The sequence below is a fragment of the Prionailurus viverrinus genome, chromosome A1 (genome assembly GCF_022837055.1).
Source record: "Prionailurus viverrinus isolate Anna chromosome A1, UM_Priviv_1.0, whole genome shotgun sequence".
NCBI classification, from domain to species: domain Eukaryota; kingdom Metazoa; phylum Chordata; class Mammalia; order Carnivora; family Felidae; genus Prionailurus; species Prionailurus viverrinus.
This window is the reverse complement of record NC_062561.1, coordinates 194,972,757-194,979,173: the sequence shown is the minus strand read 5'-3', so window position 1 is coordinate 194,979,173 and position 6,417 is coordinate 194,972,757.

Here is a 6,417-nt window from a genome sequence, read left to right as displayed (position 1 = left end):
GATGTGTAGACAAGTTCCTTGTGTTCTGGATCACCAGAAGGTGAGGCAGGGCCATCTGCTCATTCACAAGGACAGTTGTGTTCCCCATTGTGAGGCATAGGATGAATCACTGCTCAAGAAGCAAATTTTATCTCACTAGATGAAAAATACACAGAAATGTAATGGTATCATGAAGTTGTTGGGAGCATAACTATAGAAAATAATGAAGTTTAAAAGTTGTTGTCGAGGTTTTGAATTAATAATACATTTATGTGGTTGGAAACAATTTTTGTTGTTGTTGTTGTTATATACAGGCAGTCCTCACTTTGCATAGTTTGAATCTGCACGAATTTTTCTTGCCATGATTAGATCACACCAGTGCCCCAACATGGATCATGGTTCAGTTACCACAGTGTATTAATTGTGAATCATTGAATAGAGCGCACACTTTGCTAATTCTTCACTCAGATCACTACATAATAACAGGTACAAGCACTACGTAAATAACAGGTGCATGTCATAATGAGTGAGCAGTCACATCGTCTTTCCTTCAAAGTCTGTCAGTAGTTGATCACTGTGTATCTGGTATTCAGTTCATACACAGACAGTAAAGTATGCGGCTGTGTTGCCTTCCTATCTTCAAATGATAAGCCCATGTGACATTTTATAGAAACGGGTAATCAAAAAAGGGAATTGGCCCACAATGATGAAAGTATAACAATGAAAAAAAGTGTGATAATGGCAATGAAATTTGAATCAGATGTACTGGAGTTAATAGAAGAAATCACTGACCTGACCACAGGAATATTGATATTCCTGCCACTCAACAGACTCAATAGATGCAAATTTATCAACATTAACTGGGAAAATATTCCTGACAAAAAAAAGCATGAAGATATCCCATAAAAAGTGATGCCAACAAAACACTTCATACACAAGGAACTCTTGGAGATAATTCATTACACTGAAAGAGAAAAGGAGGAAATGTTAAAAGCTAATCCAGAATTAGAAAAGGGGATGGCAGTTCTCCAAGGTAGAGAGAACATGTCCACTCTTGATGGTAGATTATATCACACAAAGAAGGCAAGGACGCTGCTCAAACCACTCTAGATACGTTTTTTGAAGCTTTTATTTAAATTCCTGTTACTTAACATATAGTGTAATATTAGTTTCAGGTGTACAATCTGCTCTAGATTATTTTACAAAGAAATAAAATACTTTCATACTCACTGTTTCTTATATCTCAATTACATTGAACAAATACTGGATTTACTATTTTTTATTTCCTTATATATAAATAACCAATAGGAAGAGCTTTAATGTTTTGATAAAAATTTTAAAGGTCCTAGAACAATCACAATTATTACATTAATAATTAAGATTGCTTTCCATGGCTACAGTGCACACAGTCATTTTTATAGTCCTGCACTATTATCTAACATCAGGACTGCATACATGTTTTTTTTTAAAGAGAAATTTGGTGAAATGAATCACAAAAGAAGTACATTTCATTTGGTGTCTACAGGCTGTAAAATATTCTAGAAGCTGTGGGAAAGAAGAAGGAATTAGACATGGTTATTACCCTCCAGAACTTCAAGGACTCCTTCAAGAAGATGAGGATTTAATATAAAAGAAGTATTTATTATGTAAGGATAATTCATATTTAAAGTAAACATTCTTAAAACTGGGACCAAATTCTTATTGTAAATATATAAGGGAAAAATTTTGGCCAAGAACTGATCTTGAAAAAGATAAAATTAAAATATAAAAAACAGGTATGTATTTTCATTTATCAGCATTTAATTCAAAATTACAACAATAACCTAATTATACAATACATAAAATATGAACAACCTTATCTATGGGCATAATTTTTCTTTAGTTTTGTGATAGCAAAATATACCACCCTTTTTTTATGCTGGATTCTTAAATCTTCATAAAAATTGAATAATTTTTGTTAAAATATTTGATAGTTCATCAGTTTTCTCAAGGACTTTTCTATATCTTTCGATATTCAAGTTCTTGCTTGAAGCTCCTATGCAGCTATGATACTTAATGACTTTTTTTCTCTCTCTCACTGGTTTAATTCTTTCAAATTCTCATTTGTCCATGGCTAAAGTGTAACTCAGGCAATTACCCCCCATCGTTTTCATAGATATCATGTTGTCTTACGGTTTGAAAAATGACTTTGTACATGCACTGGGTTACAAGACTAAACTCTGACAATCAACAGAAAATTGTCAAATGAAAATGACATGATGGTCTGCAATGTAGTCAACAAACTTCAACCCAAGAACCAAATCTGGCCCACTGCCTGTTTTCTTCAAGTTTTATTGACAGACAGCCACGTCCATTCATGCATATATTGTCTATGGCTGCTTTCATGCTACAACAGTAGAGTTGAATAGTTTTGACAGAGATCATATGCCCCACAAAGCCTAAAATATTTACTGTCTGGCTCTTTACATGAAAAATTTGCCAACCCTTGGTATGGATTGATTGAGCAGATAGGGATGTGTGCATGGACACTGATTTGATTAGGGGCCAATTAATTAGTAAAGGTTTGAGTTCATGATTTTTCTTTCATACCAACTCCTAAGAGTGGGAGAAAGTGCAATATACATCCAGCTAAGGAGAATACCTCTCTATTGAAAACAAATTCAACTTCTATTAGATTTATTGGAGTGATACCTATATATCATATATGTATGATATATGTATATATGATATATATATTTGTATTTTGTATTTTGAAGGAGAAAGAGCTTCTCTGTGGCTGCTGAAGGGAAGGGAAGGTTCCTGGGGAAAGATGGCACCGTTGCAGGGCTTCAAAGGATGTATAGGACTAAGAGTCAGAACATGCTCTGAAAAGAACAATTTGGGTGGCCTATCTCTGTAGTTATGAACAAATGGTAATAACCACCTTGCTGAGATGACAGAGTATAGCCAGCAGAATAGATGAGTAGAGGCTGGATCTGACTAAACGCTTCCTGATTCCTATTCAATGAAGGAAGTGGACAGCAGTTTCAGTAACAAGGATGCAAGCATGGTTGTGGCAAAACATAATCAAGGCACCTGCCAACTTCAATGTCCTTAATGTGACCCCAAACCCTAGTGGTGTTGAGTGTGGCCTGTTCCTTCTTACCTATGGGTCAGATTTTGGAAGGGAGCCTAAGTGAAATTCTTCTTTATGCTATTAGGTGATAATTGAAGCTTGACTCCAGAGCTATCCTTTCCAGAAAACCTTTGGGACCCAAAGGAACAAGGCCTATCTATGCTCTTAGTGGCAGAATTTCAGGGAAGGTAGCAGACCATGGGGGCTGGGGGTGGATTTCTCTCTCATCATTAAAAATGCTCATTTTTCATCAAGTTACTTAGCCCTTCCTCCTTGACTTACACATTTAGCCTATGCCAGTCTCTTTCAAATTAAGGGTCTCTTGAAATGTACAACCCGGTTGCCAGCTCCTGGAACAGGCCAAAGGTGTTCATCTCCAAAAGCCTATTCTCAGCAAGCTCTCTTTTTAATGACCAGTCCTCCTGGCCTAAGCTGCTCTCCCATGAGGCCCTGGGAGTGATTAGCAATGCGGGTGGCCCCACAAGGCTCTGGAGGGGGATTCCAGCCTTCAGATCTGTCTTAGAGTTTGTCAGTGGAGAAAAGAGCCCACACTGATGCGCAGCGGTTGCCTGTCAGGGGAAGGAGCGGAGCTGCTAAGGCCTGTGGTGCCTCTGGGTTCCAGGCTGTGCTTCAAAGGCCGCTGCCAGCACACTGTGTGAGGCCACCTCTGCGGGGGTGGAGGCAGCTTTCCTGGCTCCACTCTCTGCTTCAAGGCCACTTTGGGATTTTAAGCTGCTTGGGGAGTGACAGCTGTCACTGCATGTGCCCCAGGGGAATTGTGGGGGTGGGGCGGTGGGGGGTAGGATTTGGGACTAACTACAGGATCTGTTCCCTGCTGCTCCAGTTTTTACTTATTTTTTTTTTAAGCAAATGTGATTATAGACCGTAGTTTTAGGAGGCCATGGCTGCTCCAAAGTTGCCTTCTTTCAAAAACCAGACTGTATGTTGCTGAGAAGGCATTCTAACCAGTATGCAGCAGACTTGACCTGTAGCCCTCCTGCATCTGCTTATTGGTCGGGGGGCCCAAATTTTAAGGCACAGATACAACTCCCTTTTCCTGGCCAAACAGCCCCTAAGACTTCTTCCTGTTCAGGCCCCCTTGCCACACCTGCTATCTCCCCTGCTGGTCTGAGAGCTCATTACAGACAGGGAACATCTTGCTCACCTTTGTATCTCCATCATTACCCAGCAATGGGACGTACTTATTATACCTGCAGGCTGTGTGACATTGGCTGCATTGATTCACAACCCTGATCCTCAGTTTTCTTTACTACAAAATGAAGGACTTGAAACAAATGGTCCCCTAAGTTCTATCTGGCTTTTATGTAGGGCAAGATACTGCCCAATTCTGTTCTTATCAGCTGTGTTACCATACATAAGTTATTACCTTCTAAGACTATTTTCATTTTTATGAAGAGGGATGATACCCATTTCCCATAAGCTGTACGAGTATTAAGTATTTATTAACACATAATTACTCAGAGCTGATTTTCTTGATATCTATCTATCTATGCTATAAAATGAAATCTACTATTTTTGCCATAATCCAGATCAGAAAATAGGTTTAAAGAAATGAAATAACTGGTTCAAGGTCACACGGTTCAGAAATAGACAAATTCCATTCAAACCTAAGCAGTGTCCAGGACAGCTTCTGTTGCCTTTCCTGAGTTTGCAAGAGAGGAGTACTTCAAGCCAGCATTACAATAGCCCTCAAATGGTCAACCATTCTCTTTGCCAGGAACAAACGTTTTGAAGGGCTCTTACGTTCCTCTCTGTGACTTGACCTTGGCCTAACCTTCAGCTCCCACATTTATTAAGCATGCTTTAGTCTCGGACCACTTATTTTTAAAAATTTGCACCGAACCCACCTTTGCTTGTGCCGGATTTTCCACCTACAATGCCATTTCTCATTTATGCTTGAACTCTCCTGGTGAAAACTTTTTCCCCTTTCTTCGTAGTCCCAACTAAAATGAATGTACTTCTAGGAAAACTTGTCTCGTTGCCATTCCCTTCGCTTTCCCCAAGATTTGATTCAGTAGCTCTCATACAATGAAAGCTCAGCAGAGGGAGACATTGCCATAGGCTAGTAACGACTGGGAGTACATCATGGATGGGTAGGGACTGAGGCCAGGCTGGAAGAACACTTACAGATATTGGCACAATTACAGACAAGAATTCTGTAATTCTTTGTTAGTTGCAAAATTAATTGGAATATGAGATAAATAACATAAGAAAAGGTGATAGGGACCGGATTTTTAAAAGCTTTGAATGCCCAGATAAGGAATCTGGACTTCATCCTGTGGTCCAGCTTTGTTCTGAGTGACTGTTAAGTCACCTGCCTCACCTGGAATACTTGTTAAGAGTGAAAGTTCCAGTTCCATTCCAGTCCTACTGAATTCTAGGAATTCACACTTTAATAAACTCTCTAAGTGACTGTAATGCACCCTAAAATTTGAGAAATTATACAATAGCATTTGAAAGAAATGTGGATGAGTCTTCAGGGTGGAATGAACGGCATTGGAGATGTATTGAGGAAGAATACTTTGGTGGCGTTGTGGACAAGGGAGTGATGGAAACAGGACGCCAACTGAGGGTTCCAGCAACTGTCCTCAAAGGTCATAATTCCATATTGTTATTGACTGTTGACTGACCACACTTAGACTGCTAGAATCCTGTCATCTCTGACACAAGCACTTCCTCACATTTCATTTATTCTTCCCATAAGTTGTAAGGTTGTCAAGATATTATAACATGCATGGTCTAAGGGCTGACTTTTGACTAGACCTGAGGTCTCTTGATACAAGGCCAGGACATTTTTTGAAAAGTAGCAACCAGGGCATTAAGGCTATGTCCTTTTGGTTAAATATAAAGAGCAGGTGTTTGGGTGTTCCAGGGCACATTGCAGCTACAATGAATCCTTTGGTTGTAATGGAAATATCCAATGCATGTCCTATATTTGACTACATGTACATATGTGGGGAAGGGGAGCTGGAAATGTATTTTTTCTGAATTATACTATGGAAAGCCTGGAATGGGCTGAAGGAACCCTCTGGCTTTGCTGGCATCATAAAATGAAGGTGAATAAAGACAACTCCGAATATTTCTGCAAATAACACTCAGAGAGTAGAGAGAACAGAATCCTGATGGAGAGAGTGTATGACTCAGCATCATCAGTGTTTCCATGGGTTTAGTACAGCCTGAATCTTTAGAGGACCAGAGGGGTAGGAGATAGTAATGAGAGATTGAGGGAACAAAGGGCTAGAAAATAGTGTGTGTTTTCAAATTTCCCCTTCCTTCCATCAAGACTGCTTTGTCTCATCTCA